The sequence below is a fragment of the Oryctolagus cuniculus genome, chromosome 20 (assembly GCF_964237555.1).
Source record: "Oryctolagus cuniculus chromosome 20, mOryCun1.1, whole genome shotgun sequence".
NCBI lineage: Eukaryota > Metazoa > Chordata > Mammalia > Lagomorpha > Leporidae > Oryctolagus > Oryctolagus cuniculus.
In genome coordinates, this window is record NC_091451.1 from 16,324,196 (window position 1) to 16,344,670 (window position 20,475).

Genomic DNA, 20,475 nt, shown 5'->3' on the forward strand with positions numbered 1-20,475 from the left:
AAATAGACAGATCAATAGGACAGAAGATCAACAAGGATACAGTAGATTTAAACGACACTACAGCCCAAATGGATCTAACAGATATATACAGAACTTTCAATCCTACAGCTGAAGATTTTACATTCTTCTCAGCAGTACATGGAACCTTCTCTAGGATTGACCACATACTAGGCCATAAAGCAAGTCTCAGCAAATTCAAAAGAATTAGAATCATACCATGCAGCTTCTCAGACCATAAAGGAATGAAGTTGGAAATTAGCAACTCAGGAATCCCTAGAGCATACGCAAACACATCGAGATTGAACAACATGCTCCTGAATGAACAATGGGTCATAGAAGAAATCAAAAGAGAAATCAAAAATTTTTTGGAAGTAAATGAGGATAACAGCACAACATACCAAAACTTATGGGATGCAGCAAAAGCAGTGTTAAGAGGAAAGTTTATATCAATAGGTGCCTACATCAAGAAATTGGAAAGGCACCAAATAGATAAGCTTTCAATTCACCTCAAGGATCTAGAAAACCTACAGCAAACCAGACCCAAATCTAGTAGGAGAAGAGAAATAATTAAAATCAGAGAAGAAATCAACAGGATTGAATCCAAAAAAAAACATTACAAAAAATCAGCCAAGCGAAGAGCTGGTTTTTTGAAAAAAAAAAAAATAAACAAAATTGACACCCCATTGGCCCAACTAACTAAAAAAAGAAGAGAAAAGACCCAAATCAATAAAATCAGAGATGAAAAAGGGAATGTAACAACAGACACCACAGAAATAAAAAGAATCATCAGAAATTACTACAAGGACTTGTATGCCAGCAAACAGGAAAACCTATCAGAAATGGATAGATTCCTGGACACATGCAACCTACCTAAATTGAACCAGGAAGACATCGAAAACCTAAACAGACCCATAACTGAGACAGAAATTGAAACAGTAATAAAGGCCCTCCCAACAAAGAAAAGCCCAGGACCAGATGGATTCACTGCTGAATTCTACCAGACATTTAAAGAAGAACTAACTCCAATTCTTCTCAAACTATTCAGAACAATCGAAGAAGAGGGAATCCTCCCAAATTCTTTCTATGAAGCCAGCATCACCTTAATTCCTAAGCCTGAAAAAGATGCAGCACTGAAAGAGAATTACAGACCAATATCCCTGATGAACATAGATGCAAAAATCCTCAATAAAATTCTGGCCAATAGAATGCAACAACACATCAGAAAGATCATCCACCCAGACCAAGTGGGATTTATCCCGGGTATGCAGGGATGGTTTAATGTGCGCAAGACAATCAATGTGATGCACCACATTAACAGACTGCAGAAGAAAAACCATATGATTCTCTCAGTAGATGCCGAGAAAGCATTTGATAAAATACAACACCCGTTCATGATGAAAACTCTAAGCAAACTGGGTATGGAAGGAACATTCCTCAATACAATCAAAGCAATATATGAAAAACCCACGGCCAACATCCTATTGAATGGGGAAAAGTTGGAAGCATTTCCACTGAGATCTGGTACCAGACAGGGATGCCCACTCTCACCACTGCTATTCAATATAGTTCTGGAGGTTCTAGCCAGAGCTATTACACAAGAAAAAGACATTAAAGGGATACAAATTGTGAAGGAAGAACTCAAACTATCCCTCTTTGCAGATGACATGATTCTTTATTTAGAGGCCCCAAAGAACTCTACTAAGAGACTATTGGAACTCATAGAAGAGTTTGGCAAAGTAGCAGGGTATAAAATCAATGCACAAAAATCAACAGCCTTTGTATACACAGACAATGCCATGGCTGAGGAAGAACTTCTAAGATCAATCCCATTCACAATAGCTACAAAAACAATCAAATACCTTGGAATAAACTTAACCAAGGACGTTCAAGATCTCTACTGTCGCTCCCCCTCTTCGTGGAGGAACGACACAGGACCCTGCGCTGTTCTTTCGTCTGCTCGGCCCTCCCCGGGTTTGCTGCTGGTTCTTCCCGGGTTGGCTACTATCCCTTCCACCTCCGTGGAAGGGCAGTTCCCCCTGGCCGCATTCCCCACTTCCGCAGGGGAGCGGCACACCGCCGGCCGGCTTTCTCGGGGGCTGCACGGGTTCCCTTAGATGTTCCCCATAGATGTTCCTGGTGCATGCCGTCTCTCTCCTCCTTTATAGTCCTCCTCCGCCAATCCCAACTCGGCTGCCCACACGCCGAGTACGCTGCTCTCCAATCAGGAGCAAGTCCTACAGTTTATTAGTTGAACTGGAGGCAGCTGTGCGGAAGCTGTTTACTTCTCTCCCAACGCCATGTTGTGGGAGAGCAGATGCATAGAATAAGTCTTAATTTCAGTAACTTAGTCCAGTCCGGATTGCTCCCCACAGATCCCCCTTTCTTTTTATTTTTTGGCGTTGATACGCACCTGTCTTCGGTGTCCCGCGGCACACACTCTGCTCTACTTGCTAGAGTTGCCACAGGCTCTTACAAGTCCTATCAGGCAAACCGAATCCGGGTCCTCTCTTCGCCATGTTGTGAGGAGGTTTTTAGGCGCTGATGCGTGCCTGTGTTCGGTGCCCTGCAGCGCATGCTCTGCTCTGCCTGCAGGGGACTTACAAGACCTATCAGGCAAACCGAATCCAAGCCTTCTCATTGCCTTATTGTGGGGGAGACTTATTAGTGTTGGTTCGTGCCTATCTTCGGTGACCTGCAGCTCATACTCTGGTCGAGCTGCTTGCTGGCGCTTACCGCCTTAATCAGGCAGACCGAATCCAAGCCTCCTAATTGTTGCATTGTGGGGAAGCCTTACTGATGTTAATTCGTGCCTGTCTTCGGTGACCTGCGGCGCACAAGCTGCTAGCCGCCCAGGTGCTCATCGCCTCACTTAATCAGGCAGACCGAATCCAAACTTTCTCGTTGCCATGTTGAGGGGAGGCCTTTCTATTTCTCTATTTCTCTATCTCCGGGCATTCCTATTTCTCCCATTTTACTTCTGTCTGCCAACATTCCCATTTCTCTCACTCCACTTCCAAACTTCTGTTTCTCTTATCCCCGCAGCTTCCCGCTGCCCGCCCTGAGGCTACTTCTCAGCGGCTTCCCGGCTGAGCCGCTTCAGCCCGCGCCTCGGCTTTGCGCGGCTTGGCTTCGCGCGCTCCGCGGTCTCCACGCCCTTCGCGTCTGCACCACGGCCTCACGCCAGCCCCGTTTCCTATCTATTCACGCCCCGTGCTCTCTGCACGCGGCGGCTTCCGCGAGTAACACAGCGTAGCTTACGTGTCCGCCACTAGCATTCAATCTAAGTTCCCCGGGCTAGCCTGGCGAATTCAACCCAGCGTACGTCTCCGCCCCACGATTTGGCTTCCCGTCCTTTGCTCCCTGGGCTAATCAGACGGATCCCAATCTGGCTTACGTCTCAGCTTCTGGTTTCAACTTTTCGCCCCCTATTCCCGGGCTAACTTGAGAATCCCAAAGTGGCTTTCGTATCCGCCTCAGCCTGCCCCCCGCGGCTTCAATTTCCCTAACACTTTTCTCTACCCGGTATGTTTCCCCAAGCTTTCCTCCAACAATATTCCTCCCTCATTTCTCCTGGCCTCTCCCCACAGTCCGCGTCCGAGTCTGTTTGTTCTAGCTTTCACTTTCGCTTTCGCCCTTAGAGATTTCTCCCAGCTTCCCCCTGTAGTCCGTATCTGAATCTATGCCTAGGCTTTCAATAGCTTCTTCCGGCACCCTTTTCGTCCGGCTTTTCCCTAGGCTGTTTGCTAGTCTCTCTCTCCGGTATTTTCCCAGTTCTTCCCGTTTCTTCCCTCTTAAGTTTGCTATCCGACCTAGGTTTCCTAATCCGAGTCATTTCTTCCCTCCTAAGTTTCATATCCGTCCTAAGTTTCCTATCCGAGCTAGGTTTCCTATCCGTCCTAGGTTTTCTATCCGAGTCAGGTTTCCTATCCGAGCTAGGTTTCCTATCCGTCCTAGGTTTCCTATCCGAGTCACGGCACCATTATGTCGCTCCCCCTCTTCGTGGAGGAACGACACTAAGCCCTGCCTAGGCTTCATATCCGAGTCACGGCACCATTATGTCGCTCCCCCTCTTCGTGGAGGAACGACACAGGACCCTGCGCTGTTCTTTCGTCTGCTCGGCCCTCCCCGGGTTTGCTGCTGGTTCTTCCCGGGTTGGCTACTATCCTTTCCACCTCCGTGGAAGGGCAGTTCCCCCTGGCCGCATTCCCCACTTCCGCAGGGGAGCGGCACACCGCCGGCCGGCTTTCTCGGGGGCTGCACGGGTTCCCTTAGATGTTCCCCATAGATGTTCCTGGTGCATGCCGTCTCTCTCCTCCTTTATAGTCCTCCTCCGCCAATCCCAACTCGGCTGCCCACACGCCGAGTACGCTGCTCTCCAATCAGGAGCAAGTCCTACAGTTTATTAGTTGAACTGGAGGCAGCTGTGCGGAAGCTGTTTACTTCTCTCCCAACGCCATGTTGTGGGAGAGCAGATGCATAGAATAAGTCTTAATTTCAGTAACTTAGTCCAGTCCGGATTGCTCCCCACACTCTACGATGAGAATTACAAAACCTTAAAGAAAGAAATAGAAGAGGATACCAAGAAATGGAAAAATCTTCCATGCTCATGGATTGGAAGAATCAATATCATCAAAATGTCCATTCTCCCAAAAGCAATTTATAAATTCAATGCAATACCAATCAAGATACCGAAGACCTTCTTCTCAGATCTGGAAAAAATGGTGCTGAAATTCATATGGAGGCACAAGAGACCTCGAATAGCTAAAGCAATCTTGTACAACAAAAACAAAGCCGGAGGCATCAGAATACCAGATTTCAGGACATACTACAGGGCAGTTGTAATCAAAACAGAATGGTACTGGTACAGAAACAGATGGATAGACCAATGGAACAGAATTGAAACACCAGAAATCAACCCAAACATCTACAGCCAACTTATATTTGATCAAGGATCTAAAACTAATTCCTGGAGCAAGGACAGTCTATTCAATAAATATTGCTGGGAAAACTGGATTTCCACATGCAGAATCATGAAGCAAGACCCCTACCTTTCACCTTACACAAAAATCCACTCAACATGGATTAAAGACCTAAATCTACGACCTGACACCATCAAGTTATTAGAGAACATTGGAGAAACCCTTCAAGATATTGGCACAGGCAAAGAATTTCTGGAAAAGACCCGGGAGGCACAGGCAGTCAAAGCCAAAATCAACTATTGGGATTGCCTCAAATTGAGAAGTTTCTGTACTGCAAAAGAAACAGTCAGGAGAGTGAAGAGACAACCGATAGAATGGGAAAAAATATTTGCAAACTATGCAACAGATAAAGGGTTAATAACCAGATTCTACAAAGAGATCAAGAAACTCCACAAAAACAAAACCAACAGCCCAATTTAGAAATGGTCCAAGGACCTCAATAGACATTTTTCAAAAGAGGAAATCCAAATGGCCAACAGGCACATGAAAAACTGTTCAAGGTCATTAGCAATCAGGGAAATGCAAATCAAAACCACAATGAGGTTTCACCTCACCCCGGTTAGAATGGCTCACATTCAGCAATCTACCAACAACAGATGCTGGCGAGGATGTGGGGAAAAAGGGACACTAACCCACTGTTGGTGGGAATGCAATCTGGTCAAGCCACTATGGAAGTCAGTCTGGAGATTCCTCAGAAACCTGAAGATAACCCTACCGTTCAACGCAGCCATCCCACTCCTTGGAATTTACCCAAAGGAATTTAAATTGGCAAACAAAAAAGCGGTCTGCAGCCTAATGTTTATTGCAGCTCAATTCACAATAGCTAAGACCTGGAACCAACCTAAATGCCCATCAACGGTAGACTGGATAAAGAAATTATGGGATATGTACTCTTTAGAATACTATACCACAGTAAGAAACAACGAAATCCAGTCATTTGCAACAAAATGGAGGAATCTGGAACACATCATGCTGAGTGAAATAAGCCAATCCCAAAGGGACAAATACCATATGTTCTCCCTGATCGGTGACAACTGACTGAACACCAAAAAGGAAACCTGTTGAAGTGAAATGGACACTATGGGAAACGGTGACTTGATCAGCATAGCCCTGACTGTTAATGAACAACTTAATACAGTTGTTTTTTTGTCTGTTCTACTTAATATGACTGGTTTAATTCTGTAATTAATACACAGTTATTCTTAAGTGTTGAAAATTAACTGAAATGTGATCCCTGTTAAACATAAGAGTGGGAATAAGAGAGGGAAGAGATGTATAATTTGGGACATGCTCAAGCTGACTTGCCCCAAATGGTAGAGTTAGAAACATACCAGGGGATTCCAATTCAATCCCATCAAGGTGGCATATACCAATTCCATCTCACTATTCCAAGTGATCAATTTCAGTTCACAATTGATCATAATGAAAGGACTAAGAGTCAAAGGGAGCACATAAACAAGTCTAGTACCTGCTAACACTAACCGATAGAATAAATAAGGGGGAGAGTGATCCAACATGGGAAGTGAGATACTCAGCAGACTCATAGAATGGCAGATGTCCTAAATAGCACTCTGGCCTCAGAATCAGCCCTAAAGGCATGCGGATCTGGCTGAAAAGCCCATGAGAGTATTTCAGGCATGGAAAGCCAAGACACGCTGGCAAACGATCTCTGTGAGTGAGATCCCAGTGGAAAGAACAGGTCTTCAAAGAAGGAGGTACCTTTCTCTGAAGGGAGGAGAGAACCTCCACTTTGACTATGACCGTGTCTAAACAAGATAAGAATCGGAGAACTCAAGGGGCTTCCATAGCCTTGGAAACTCATGACTGGAGCATAGGGAGATTACTGATGCCATAGACAGGAGTGTCAATTGGTAAAGTCAACAACAGGAGTCACTGTGCACTTACTCCTCATGTAGGATCACTGTCCTTAATGTGCTGTGCATTGAGATTTAATGCTATAATGAGTACTCAAACAATATATTTCACTTTGTGTTTCTATGGGGGTGCAAACTGTTGAAATCTTTACTTAATGTATACTAAACTGATCCTCTGTAAAAAAAAAAAAAAGAAATTATCAACTCCCAACTTGACTCTCACTGGGATTAAACATGACAATAGGTCTGATCTGATTTCATCATCATTTAAAAAAAATCATGTATTATTTTTCACTTTATGTTTCTGTGTGGGAGCAAACTGCTGAAATCCTTACTTAATGTATACTAAGCTGATCTTCTGTATATTAAGATAATCGAAAATGAATCTTGATGTGAATGGAAGGGGAGAGGGAGTGGGAAAGGGGAGGGTTGTGGGTGGGAGGGACGGTATGTGGGGGAAGCCATTGTAATCCATAAATCGTACTTTGGAAATTTATATTCATTAAATAAAAGTTAAAAAAAAATAAATTTTTAAAATTAAAAAAACAGTTTTAAAAAAAAGCCATGCATGGATTTCAAATTTTTATTATAACAAAAATATTCTTTTAATTCAATTTTCCATGAACTTTTTGAAACACTCTCATATATATATTTTAACTGAATTATTTAAATAGCTTCAAGAGATGATCTGGTGTTCTTTTATTTCAACTTTAGTATTGTAGGACAAGTTTAGTGATAATTAACTTTCTCACCTTTTGTTTATGTCAAAATCTTTTTTTTTATAGATTTTAATTATTTCTTTGACAGGTAGAGTTACAGACAAAGAGAGAGAGAGAGAGAGAGAGAGAGAGAGAGACAGAGAGAAAGGTCTTCCTTTCTTCTGTTACTTCACTCCCCAAATGGCTGCAACAGCCGGAGCTGCGCTGATCCGAAGCCAGGAGCCAGGCGCTTCTCCCTGGTCTCCCATGCGGTGCAGGGCCCAAGCACTTGGGCCATCCTCCACTGCACTCCGGGGCCACAGCAGAGAGCTGGCCTGGAAGAGGGGCAACCGGGACTAGAACCCAGTGACCATAAGGGATGCCAGCGCCACAGGCAGAGGATTAACCTAGTGAGCCATGGCATCAGCCCCTATCTCAAAATCTTTTAGTTTCTCCCTATTTTTGCAGAACAGTTTTGCCCAATGTAGAATCTTGTCTGACAATTTTTTTCTCTCAGCAATTTAAATATATTATTTCACTTTTGACTGACCCCACGTTTACTGATAAAACTGATAATTTTATTGCATATTTTGTACATAATGAGTTGCTTGCCTCATGTTGCTTTTTTCTTTAAAGTTATTTGAGAGGTGGAGTTACAGAGAGAGGGAGAAACAGAGAGAAAGGTCTTCCAAACACTCATTCACTTCCCAAATGGCTGCAACGGCCAGAGCTGGGCTGATCCAAAGCCAGGAGCCAAAAGCTTCTTCCTGGTCTCCCATGTGGGTGCAGGGGACCAAGGACTTGGGCCTGTCTTCCACTGCTTTCCCAGGCCTTAAACAGAGAGCTATCTCAAACAGGAGCAGCTGGGTCTCGAATCAGTGCCCTTATGGGATGCTGGCACTGCAGGTGGCAGCTTTACCCACTATGCCAGAGCCGGCTCTTGCAGGGGGTCCTTGAAATGAAAAGTTTGAATCTGCTTTTGTCATGACTCTTTTCAGGTTTCTAATGTTTTTGCAGTGGATTAACACAGAAGGGGAATGCAACTGATTACTAATCAGAATAATATGTAAATCACCAAGGTCATCAATAGGATTGAATGGGAAAAAAAGAATATCTGACAAGAAGGATCTCATTCTGTTTGGTTTCTCAAAGATCAGATCAGAAAGCCATTAGTTAATTTTGTGTCCATATCATTTAGTGTGGAGTGTGGTAATCTGGGGTTTGCTGTACGCAAGTAGCCTGCTGTCACACTTTTTGTACCTTTTCCCATTTGGAAGGAGGTGTTAATATATGCACAGCAGGAAGCATTAGCAATTGCCCAGGCCTCTCACTGCTCTGCAGGTATGTTGCCTAAGACCATGTGGTCTTAGCCAAAGAATCTAAGAACGTTGGTAAGTCAGTAAAAGAGCTATTTCAAGTCTCATTTGCAAATTATAGTCTGAGTTTAAGATGAGTTGTGAAGGACATGTTTATGTGTACCCACTCCCCCACCAAGATAGCCAGGTATAGCCAAAGGAAACATTTATCTCCATTTGGAATTTTTCCTGGGAGATCAGGGGAACCCAAGTGGAAAGCTTAAGGCAGTTCATCCAGTGTTTGGGCTCATTTACAGAATATATGGAGAAGCAAATGAAGAGGGAATCAAGTAGGCACTGAATAGGTCTCCTTATCCTTCTCAGTCTGCTGCCCAGGGGCATCCATCCTCCTTACAGAAAAGACATACCCCCACAGGGTACAACAAACAGATTCTCAAGATGTCACTATCAAGGTAGTATTTACTACTAGCTAACCGACTGTTATTATCCGGGAAGAGATATTTAATGATTGTGAGGCCCTCCCCCTAGATACTTCTACTTGCAGGGTAGACTTCAGTCTTGTGGATGCACATTGGTCATTTGCCAGATGAGGAGGACATGGCATAGCAATGAGGTATACACTTTCTGTTGGCTTACCTTGGAAATTATCTCAGACACAAGATGTTGGGTGAGGAGAAGGTAAGCCGTGGGGCATCAGAATTCTTTTCAGTGGGGAAATGAGTCTTGCTTACTCAGTACATTAGTTCCTTATAGAACTTGGCTGAAATACCATGCTGGGTGAGCAAAGGGATTGCTATGATCCATAGCTGATTGTTCCCTGGGTAGGCAAATCCAGCTTTGGTTAGTTAGGTTAAGGAGGTGAGACTCTGAGCAACACAAACAAGTGAGTTGTCTCCCCATCATATCAATGAAACAGAGTAGAGAGTCAAACCCTAGAGCTGGCATTCCTTGTTATTTTTAAACAAGTAGTTTGAGTATTTTATAGATTGCAATGTCAACTGAGGATCAACATCTTGGATGTCTGCAGAACACTTTTTATTCTGGTAGGAGGAATTTAAGGCTCCACTTCAGACAACTTCAAGGCGGTGTGAGTAGTTAGCAGGACGTCATAAGGTCTCAGGACGCTGCCCCTTTTAGGCTTTCAGCAGCACTTGATCTCTAGGTTTAAAGGGCAGAGGGATGTTTCTAGCTGTGGAGAGGACATGGTGGAGGCAAACTTGAGGCATCAGTAGGGGTTTCACAAATTCTGCTTTTTAGGGGCTCAACTGAAGCCTGCTTTTAGGGGTCACCCTTATCTGGAGGAAGACTGTTGGCAACACTTATCTCATTTTAGGCTAGTGTCTTGGCATAATTAGGCAATCATTATCTTTAAGGTGTCTTTTTCCGTTTTGGATTTTCCAGTAAAATTGAGGTCTCTAAGATGCATGCAGGTTTCACTTTAAAGGAAGAGCTTTACCTAATTTCTGAGTTATTTCAGATATGAAATAAGGCCCATTATCACTTTGCATATAAAAAGGAAGTCCATATCTAGGAATAAGTTCCTTTAACCACAGCCTGGTCACCTCAGATGTTCTCTCTCTCTCTCTCTCTCTCTCTCTCTCTCTCTCTGTCTTAACTGATGGGATAATCTTTTTCCCATCGTGAAATGGTATCCATCAATAAAAGTCAATATTTGAAGTTCTCTGGTATCACAGACACGTGAGTGAAGTCTACTTGACAATGATCAAAAGGGGCTGGCCCTCACCCTTTGGGGCCTCTTTTGGCTGATAAGTGTTTCTATTTTGGTTTGTTCTGAACACATAAAGGGCAACCCTGGGTTATTTGTTGCTCTACCTGCTGAAGAAGAGGTCCTGGTAAATGAGGCTGTAAAAAATTCATCAGGACATTGCACCAATAATGTGTACTCTCATGCAAGTGCTTTCTGATGGGTTAGACCAAGGTCTTGGTACAAAGATGAGTCTGTGGCAGATTGATTGTTAACTTTTGGCAACATCCAAGCATCAAAACCCAAGTCCTTTGTTCTTTTCTCATCTTCCTCATTATAATAAGACTTAAGTGGTATACATCAAGATGGGGTACTGAGGCCCAAGCAAGCTCTCCTTTAGCCTCGATCATGGTAGCAAAATCAGTGGTCTGGTTTATTTTTGCAATGTGCTCACCTTTTAGTGGCTAAGACAAGGCATTATTACTACCTGCTTTGTCTTTGTCACTGCTTGCAATAGAGTTTGAATCTTGGCTGTATATTTAATATTCTTATTTCCTGTTCTCAGGAGCACCCTTTCCTTCCAAATAGCATGAACCGCCATAAAGGTATAGTTAGGGTTTATGTTTACCTTCTTTTTTTGATAGCTGGAGAGCTCTTGTCAGAGTGATCAATTTAGCTTTCTTGGGATGAAGTTCAGTAGTAGTGCTCCTGCTTCTAGTGCCTGTCCTTCTGTGACCACTACCCACCCAATCCTCCATTGTTCATTATCAGAAAACTGCTCTGTTAGTGAAAAGGTCCCAGTGTGACTCAGGCTGGGGCTGTTCTGAAAGGTCCAATCTGTTAGAGAAAATAGTCTCCAAGGTTTCCAAATAATCATGATGAAGGAGCTCATTTCCTTGATAGGCAGCAGAGTGGCAGGTTTTAGGGTACATAGTCATATTTGCATTATCATGGTAGGTAGCCTGATAGTTACCCAAGCATCCTGCTGTTAACCCATACCCTCCTTTTTGATTGAGCAGAATCAATATTTGGTGAGGAGCATTTACTGTGCTTAATTGTCTTCAGGTGAAATACATCTTTTTCCATTCTCCCCTTTAGGAGAGAGCAGGTATACAACATAAGGATGTTAAGCACTTAGTAAAGTCCCAATACTATTATGAGAAGTGTGAATTCAAACTAAAATTTTCTTGAAGACTGACCTGACTTTAAGTGAAATCCAGAAGAAGAAATTTGAAAACCAATTACCAGCTCCTTGAAACCAGGGACTTTAATGATACAGAGTCTGTTGAAGCCAGGTGGCCTATCTCTTAATTTAATCAATATTTGTTTTTATCTGGAAAGAAGCACAGCGGCAAGAATAGGCCACTATGCAGGCACCGTCCTGCTCTGTTAGAATACCAAACATCATATTTAGTTATTCTCACTCTCTTTTTATTTTTTTTAAATGGTGGCTCTCTATATAGGTTGCAGCCCTGGCAGAGTTTTGTGATACTTGTTCTCAGGCAAACATGCATATAAACCTTTTCTTTGAAACCTCTTAGCTATATATATTTTCATTTAGAGTTTCATTTGTGACTATTTTAGCTGTTTAAATCTCTTCTTGGCATCTCTCTTTTGCTAAACATTGCTGGTCAGTCATCCTGTAGTTAATTGTGTTTGTCCCTCATTTGCCAAGACAGATGTGGTCCTGGTTGTTGGTCTGATTTGGTCCCTTGCTTTGATGTATGTTGTGGGGTGGGGGGACGATAACTGACAACCAAGAGTCAATTTCAAAAACCCTTTTAGCCCCATACTTAAGCAACAAAGAGGTTTTAGAAGGATGGTCCTTCAAGGAGTTGGTAATTGGTTTTAGAAGGATGGGGGCTAGGGGCTGGACCATGGTCACATGGCTAATCTTCTGCCTGTGTGAACCCGGTGTGCTGGTGCCACAGGCAGAGGATCAGCCTATTGAGCCGCAGCACCGGCCGTGATTTATTTTTCTAAGTAGTTTTTTGCTTCTTCAAGCTTTTCATTTTGTCTTTGGCACGCTGGCTATAAAATAGTGAAATTAAGTATTAAAACTTAAGGATGGGTGTGGTCAGTTAGTCTTTATATTTTTGAATAACATCTGATAAGTCAGGCATTAGGCTTTAAGTGAATTTAGAAGAGTCTCACGAGAGGTCTCAGCTTTGAGGCCTAACCGTATTCTTTTTTATTTACTAATTTGTTCTTTAATTTTTTATTAATATGAAGAAAACAGATTTCATGGAGTTCATAGATACAATTCTTTTTTTTAGATTTATTTATTTATTGAAATTTAGAGTTACACAGAGAGAGGAATGGCAGAGAGAGAGAGAGAGAGAGGTCTTCTATCCAATGGTTCACTCCCCAATTGGCTGCAATGGCCAGAGCTGTGCCCATCCAAAGCTAGGAGCCAGGAGCCACTTCTCCCACGCGGGTGCACGGGCCCAAGGACTTGGGCCATCTTCTACTGCTTTCCCAGGCCATAGCAGAGAGATGGATTGGAAGTGGAGCAGCTGGGTCTCAAACTGGCGCCATTATGGGATGCTGGCACTTCAGGCCAGGGCATTAACCCACTGTGCCACAGCACCAGCCCTCATAGAGACAATTCTAAGAATATGATACTTCCCCCTCTGTCTTCCTCCTTCACGCCTTTCTTTTTTTCTTTTACTTTTTTTTTTTGACAGGCAGAGTGGACTGTGAGAAAGAGAGAGGCAGAGAGAAAGGTCTTCCTTTGCCGTTGCTTCACCCTCCAATGGCCACCGCGCTGATCTGATGGCAGGAGCCAGGTATTTATCCTGGTCTCCCATGGGGTACAGGGCCCAAGGACTTGGGCCATCCTCCACTGCACTCCCTGGCCACAGCAGAGAGCTGGCCTGGAAGAGAGGCAACCGGGACAGAATCCGGTGCCCCGACCGGGACTAGAACCTGGTGTGCCGGCGCCGCAAGGCGGAGGATTAGCCTAGTGAGCTGCGGTGCCGGCCCTTCTTTTACTTTTTAAAATAACAGATTTTTAGTTTGCTTTATAATCACAGGCTTAATCCTGCTTTCAATAAAGAGTCTAAGATGTAAAAAGTAGAAAGGTCACTGTTCCACAGGAGCATAGAACAAAGGCTCTAAACAATAACAAAATCCCAATTGACATATATTCATGAAAAACTCTTTTGTATGCTATCTATTAGCTGACACAAATCAGGGAAAACATATTTGTCTCTATGCTAACCCTATTTCTTAACAAATATTTTATTTATAATGGGTTCTTGACGTTTAGGACACACTCATCATGCCCTTTTCAACAAGAATACATTTTCTCCCATTCAACAAAAGGGCAAAAAGATCAGGGATATCATTTTTAAAGATTTTGTCCATTTCCAAAGACTTTATCTAATACAGAGATGGTAAAAACCTTACATCTTCCATCAGATGATTAAACAAACCTCCTATATGATCACAGACATAAGATGGGTGACAGACACTGATGAAACCACGGGGAGCAGTACTACAGGCTCATAGAACTTACGTATGCCTTCTGCTCTTGTATGGGCTCAATATTTTTTAGCATATTGTGTGGCTTACTGCCAAACTGGTTTGGATTTTATGACTTAGCAGATCATAAAGAACTCAGCTCATACTGGACAGTTCAGGACACATGTTCATTTGGAGCCCTGTGATAAAAAAAAAATTCCACTTTTCCTGGAGCCCAGTAACACACTTACAGCCATTTTCAATAGATGTGGAATTCACAGCAGATGGCACAGCCATGCTTCAAAAACACGTGAACTGCACTGTGATTCTTGTTCTAGGGCTTGCCACAGAGCCTACCCTGCATCTATTCCCACCACTGATATCTCCACAGGGTCAAAATCATAGGTTAGCTATATGTGATGGTCACAGAGGACCAGCCCTGAGGGTTCAGGAAGATCTTCAAATCTTCCTCAGATCTTACAATCCCATGTTTTATTCTCCTAGGGTCTCCAAACTAGCCTTGTCTTTGGCATAACTGATTCGCCTTGAATAAGGATGTAAACCTCTCTGAAGTTCGTGGGCTCTCTCACATCTTTTGACTGCTCCTCAGCTGCAATGATCTTTCACTGCAGAAGATAAAATCCTCTTGGTAAGCAACCAAACCCCCACCCCAACCCTGACACTTAGCCTTTAACTGTTAGTTACCCAGTGTGTCTTTACTCTCTCCAGGGATCAATATAATTTAAGTGATAACCAGTAAACACTGCTGTCCTTATAGGCTTGCTGCCTCCATATGTTTCAAATGCCTAACTCATTGCACATGAAAAACTGCCCCTCAAAATATCCTTCTCCTAGGTTAGCATGGTAAGGTACTCCACATTTGAGCCAGTACCTGTTTATTACCTTTTGCCAACATTACAACTTGCTATTTCCTCAAATGACTCTCAGCATTGCCTATCAGTTCTGAACTTTTGAGAAGCAGATAGATATGAAAGAATCACCTTTGCGGGGCTGGCACTGTGGCGTATGGGTAAAGCTGCTGCCTGTGTTTCTGGCATCCCGTATGGGTGCTGGTTCTAGTCCTGGCTGCTCTATTTCTGATCCAGCTCTCTGCCATGGCTTGGGAAAGCATTAGATCATGGCCCAAGTCCTTGGGCCCCTGCACTCATGTGGGTGACCCGGAAGAAGCTCCTGACTCCTGGCTTCAGGTCTTGCCATTGCAGCTATCCTGGGAGTGAATCAATGGTTGGAAGACCTCTCTCTCTCTCTCTGCCTCTCTTTCTCTCTCTCTGTAACTCCGTCTTTCATATAAATAAATAAACCTTTAAAAAAGAAAGAAATACCTTTGAATAATAATTATGGCAGAGGAAGCAGAGATCCCTCAGATACCAATGCAGATGTGATGTGATTCCTGTGAAAAGCGGGAGAGTATAATGGCTTGGAATGAAAGAGCCTCAGACCACAGAGTAGGTCACCAGAATCCCAGAAACCAAAGTTTCTCATAACAGAAATATAATGTCAGGTAGCAATGGCCCTGTTCTAGTACATGCATCATATTCAAAGAACTTCACAGTGGGTGTAGGAATCAGTGGCTTCAGTTGTGGTTTCAAAGTAAGTAGATTCAAAGCTAGGTTGTTGATCATCTAAGTCCCAGCAGAGGCTTTCCATGAAACGTGTTCTGAGGAGGGCACCTCCATAACCCCAGAGCATAATTTGCAACAACCAATATAATTTTTCAGGGCCTAAAACTCATATAATAATAATAATCCTATAATAATAATTTTAATCCTTGTGGCTGGATTATCTGTACAACTCTTAGTTATATATTTCTCCTGATGTACTGTTTGTGAAGGAGTTGCTTTCCAGGACTTCCATCAGCATTGGAGGCTGTAATGACTCTTGGTCCATATGTGAAGGAAAAAGGGTGAGCATTCTGTTAGCTGCTAGTGTATTCATTCATTTCCCACTGAATTCCAGGGGAAACAGAAACTAGATATGACAAATATTAGATAGAAGTGATAGGCTATGAGAACGATATAACCTAGCCATCTGTCACCTATCCTCCATATGCTCCCAGACTAACAAGAGACAATAATGATATTTGTGTTCTTTGTTATCAGTTTCAGACTATATATCTTAAAGCACTTATAACGCTTGAATATTAATTTTTTCCAATTCAGAATATTGTTTGAGGAAGGAGGAAAGTAAAAGTTTCTAAATATACTTGCTGTTGGCTAAGTATTACTAGGGACTCTGCCTTCCATTCAGTTAATGGGATCTGGGTTCAAGACCTGTCTTGGATCTTGAAATTGGGAGAGGGAGGAGAAAAAAGTTCTGGAGCGTGGATGGTAGGGAGAGTAGGATGGGAAGTATCACTGTGTTCCTAAAACTGTATATATGAAATACTTCAAATTTCATCCTTCTGGCTCGGGATTTCTTCAGGGGAGCGTGATGTTCCAGTCTGAGATGATTTAAGCCTCCCTCTTCCTTGAATCAATGTCAGAGGCCCAAATCCATGGGCGCTTTCTTGCTCAGTTTCCCTGTGTCCAGGCATCTTCCTCTGTACCTCATGTTTACTAGTCCCTGAGTCAGTGTGTAAACCGTTTGACCTTCACAGAGTCTGAGAACCCCAGGGGAAATTCATACACAAGGTCTCCTTTGGCCCATGTCCCTGAGTTGAGAAATGCAGTACAAGCTCAGGGATGCTATCAGCAGGATTCTGCAGGTTGCTCAGTTCTTCAGGGCTAATTTAGAGACGTGGTCTTCTTTGTTCTGTGTCCCCAAGCTAGGAAATGCAGCACATCTTTTGTTGTGCTCATGGCAGGATTCCGCAGGTCTCTCACCTCTGTAAGCATAGTGGACAGCACACCTGACCTGTGACCCTACTGCCCCGGAGCCTGGGTTCACTGCCTGCCTGGCAGCAAGAGCTGCCAGGTAGCCTGAAGCCCTGGAGATTTTTTCAATATGGAGACAGCCATTAGATGTTAAATAAATGCCATGTTCTACAGAGTTCTATATAGTGATCCTGCCAAACGAAAACTAGTAACTAATCCTTTCATAATCAATATAAACTTGTGCTAACATGTTGATATTTACCTATCAATAACTATTGACAGACTATATTGTATAAAATGTATCAATAATGAACTGTGGATTAAATTTAAAAAAAAATCAATCCTAAAGGAATTCTTAACAAACCGTCAATTTGAATGAATTTCTAGGATAGTCTAAATGACTCCTTAGGGTTAGTCATGTAATCACTGGTTTCATGATGTGGGAGTGAAGCAATAGAGAACAGAGAAAGGGAGATACTTCCTGGAATGATAGGAACTCTCCAGCAACTATTTTGGTTGGGATGGTGGTTTAAATTAAGACTCAGCATCCTGTATCCTTAGACTATGTTTATTTCACCATACACTAAAAATGGGGCATGTCAAAAAGTTTGTGGTAAATGGAACTAATCCATAACTATTTGGTTTCTGATCAGGAAACTAACCACATTGGCCCCTTGTGCCTCCAGTTTTGGTCCAACAGCAAAGTGTCACTCTCAATACTTTTGGGTGAGAGTCCTCCTGATAGTGAGATTCTCACCTGCCCTGACCACTACCCATCTGAACTCACAGAGACTTGGAATGTTCTAAAGGAAACATCGGCATGCCTCTACGGGCAGAAGGGTGACTTGAGCACTCCCGAAGAAATCTTTTTATTTAAAATTTATTCCCCCCCCCAAAGAAACCATTTATTTAAGGACTACAGACTTCATGTAAATAGTATTAGCAAGAAAAAAAAAAAAAAACCTGTTCCTTGGCCGGTGCCGGGGCTCACTATGCTAATCCTCCGCTTTGCAGCGCCAGCACACCAGGTTCTAATCCCGGTCGGGGCGCCAGATTCTGTCCCGGTTGCCCCTCTTCCAGGCCAGTTCTCTGCTGTGGCCAGGGAGTGCAGTGGAGGATGGCCCAAGTGCTTGGGCCCTGCACCCCATGGGAGACCAGGAAAAGCACCTGGCTCCTGGCTCCTGCCATCAGATCAGTGCGGTGTGCCAGCCGCAGCACGCAGGCCGTGGCGGCCATTGGAGGGTGAACCAATGGCAAAGGAAGACCTTTCTCTCTCTCTCTCGCACTGTCCACTCTGCCTGTCAAAAAAACAAAAACAAAAACAAAAACAAAACAAAACAAAACAAAAAAACCTGTTCCTTGAGAGTCGAGAAAAGGGCTGTTCAAGTCATTGCTTCTCAAAGTGTCAATTTCATTTCTGCAGATTTCCTTTTAGAAGCTCTGTTAGTTATCCTAGATCAGGGGGAACATATGGTATTTGTCATTTGGGACTGGATATTAAACTAAGAACGATGTTTTCCAGATCCACCCATTTTGTTGCAAATGACCGAATTTAATTTTTATTTTACCACTGTGTAGGGTTCCATAGTGAACATACCCATAATTTCTTCATCCAGTCTTCAGTTGATGGGCATTTAGGTTTGATTCCATGTCTTAGCTATTATGAATTGAGCTGCAATAAACATGGGAGTGCAGATAACTTTTGTTTACCGATTTCTTCCCCCTTGGGTAAATTCCCAGTAGTAGGATGGCTGGGTCATATGGTAGGTCTATATATTCAGATTTCTGAGGTATCACCAAACTGTCTTCCCTAGTGGTATACCAGCATACATTCCCACCAACAGTGGATTAGGGTACCTTTTCCCCAAATCCACGCTGGCATTTGTTGTTTGTTTATTTCTGTATGAAAGCCATTCTAACTGTGGTGAGGTGAAACCTCATTGTGGTTTTGATTTGCATTTCCTGACAGCTAATGAATCTGAGCATTTTTTCATGTGTCTGTTGGCCATTTGAATTTCCTCTTTTGAAAAATGTCTATGTCCTTTGCCAATCTCTTAACTGGGTTTTTTCTTGTTGTTGTTGTTGTGGAGTTACTAGATATCTTTATGTATTCTGGTTATTAATCCTTTATCAGTTGCATAGTTTGCAAAAAATTTCACCCATTCTGTTGGTCGCCTCTTCACTTTCCTGAGTGTTCTTTTTTGGAGTACAAAAATTTCTCATTTGATGTAATCCCAGTTACTAATTTTGGCTTTTATTGCCTGTTCATCTGGGGTCTTTTCAAAGAAATCTTTGCCTGTGCCAATATCTTGCAGGTTTTCCAAATGTTATCTAATAGTTTGATAGTCTGAGGTCATAGGTTTAGGTATTAATCCATTTTGAATGGATTTTTGTATAAGGTGTAAGGTAGGTGTCCTGCTTCATATTTCTGCATATGGAAATCCAGGTTTCCCAGCACCATTTGCTGAAGAGACTGTCCTTGATCCATGGATTGGTTTTAGCTCCTTGGTTGAATGTGAGTTTGTTGTAGATGCTTGGATTGATTTCTGGTGTTTCTATTCTGTTCCGTTGCTCTATCCATCTGTTTCTGTACCAGTACCATGCTGTTTTGATTATAACTGCGTATTAGTATGTCTTAAAATCTGGCATTGTGATGTCTCTGGCTTTGTTTTTGTTGTATAAGATTGCTTTAGCTATTCGTTGTCTCCTGTGTTTCCATAAGAATGTCAGCATCATTTACTCTAGATCTGAGAAGAATGTCTGGTATTTTGATTGGTATTGTACTGAATCTGTAAATTGCTTTTGGAAGAGTGCACATTTTGATGATATTGATTCTTCCAAAGTAGGATCATGGAGGTTTCTTTTCCACTTTTTTGGTATCTTCATCTATTTCCTTTCTTTAAATATTTGTAATTCTCTTTGGTGAGATTTTTGACATCCTTGGTTAAATTTCTTCTAAGGTGTTCGATTTTTTTGTAGCTATCGTGAATGGGATTGATCTTAGAAGTTCTTTCACAGCCTTGGCAATGTCTGTGTATACAAAGTTGTGTATTGATTTTATATCCTGCTACTTTACCAAGCTCTTCTATGAGATCCAGTAGCCTCCTGGTGTAGTTTTTTTGGATCCCCTATATATAGAATCATGTCGTATGAAAATAGGGATAGTTTGACTTCCTCTTTCCCAATTTGAATCCCCTTGATGTCTTTTTCTTGCCTAATGGCTCTTGCTAAAATTTCCAGAACTGTATTGAATAGCAATGGTTCTGGTTCTGGATCTCAATTGTAATGCTTCCAACTATTCCCCATTCAATAGGATGCTGGCTGTGGCTTGGTGCTAAGTTGCCTTTATTGATTTGAAGAGTGTTCCTTCTAAACCCAGTTTGCTTAGAGTTTTCATCACCAAAGGGTGTTGTATTTTATCAAATGATTTCACTGTCTATTGAGAAAATCGTATGGTTTTTGTTCTTCAGTTTGTTAATGTGATGTATCACATTAATTGACTTGGGAATGTTGAACCATCCCTGCATACCAGGGTTAAATCCTACTTGGGCCCAGTGAATTAACTTTCTGATGTGTTGCTGGATTTGTTTGGCCAGAATTTTGT

General features: G+C 42.6%; 1 long non-coding RNA gene across 8 annotated transcripts in view; it reads left to right on the plus strand.

The window, feature by feature from the left end:
• LOC103345158 (LINE-1 retrotransposable element ORF2 protein) overlaps positions 1 to 20,475 on the plus strand; it is a 211,702-nt gene that overhangs the window by 134,915 nt on the left and 56,312 nt on the right. For 7 of the 8 annotated variants that reach the window (XR_011384892.1, XR_011384890.1, XR_011384891.1 and 4 more), the window contains one exon: positions 14,542 to 14,686. This is a non-coding gene — a long non-coding RNA (LINE-1 retrotransposable element ORF2 protein). Of the gene's footprint in view, positions 1 to 13,263; positions 13,362 to 14,541; positions 14,687 to 20,475 lie in introns of those variants that run through there. The other variant, XR_011384889.1, reaches the window with a different exon arrangement.